Source organism: Morone saxatilis, unplaced genomic scaffold (genome assembly GCF_004916995.1).
Source record: "Morone saxatilis isolate NCDOM2014 unplaced genomic scaffold, NCSU_SB_2.0 Contig18, whole genome shotgun sequence".
In the NCBI taxonomy this organism is placed as follows: Eukaryota; Metazoa; Chordata; class Actinopteri; family Moronidae; genus Morone; species Morone saxatilis.
In genome coordinates this window covers 12759685-12760099 of record NW_023339740.1, presented here as the reverse complement: position 1 = coordinate 12760099, position 415 = coordinate 12759685, and the positions used below count along the sequence as shown (strand labels likewise).

At 47.5% G+C, this 415-nt stretch overlaps 1 protein-coding gene across 2 annotated transcripts in view; it reads right to left on the bottom strand.

Moving 5' to 3' along the window:
* Window positions 1-409, bottom strand: part of zc3h10 (zinc finger CCCH-type containing 10) — a 2823-nt gene extending 2414 nt beyond the window's left edge. Inside the window, exon 1 of one of the 2 annotated variants that reach the window (XM_035662392.1) lies at window positions 107-409. The gene's annotated coding sequence lies outside the window, so the exon portion shown is untranslated. The remainder of the gene's footprint in view (window positions 1-106) is intronic. The other variant, XM_035662391.1, reaches the window with a different exon arrangement.
* Window positions 410-415: the final 6 nt, after the last annotated feature.

Sequence of the window (415 nt, the reverse complement as noted above, 5' to 3'; positions counted from 1 at the left end):
TTGTTGTTGTTGTTGTTGTCACTGGTTAGTGAGCAGCAGCCGACGCTGTAGCTATCATTCGAAGCTACATTTATGTAAATAAAGCACAATATGTCGCCTCATATACCTGAGAAAGTGTCGTTCAGTCTAAAATGGAGCTACGAGTCCGTCGTACCGTTTAGCTAGCGAGCATTATCTGGCTAACTGGCTAAAGGCTAATGTTGTCTCACCAAACTGAAAATATGAGCCGGATCCAGAGTACGAGGCGAGTCACTGCACGCAGGAACTCCTCGCATCGAAGCCACTGAACTGTCCACAGCTATCTCCGCTCACAGTTATCAGATATCAGGCTGTGTTGTGTTCGGCAGCGCTTCAAGGCCCCGCGGCTGTTTACCACATTATCAATGCATCTTTTACCACCAACGAAGAACACGAG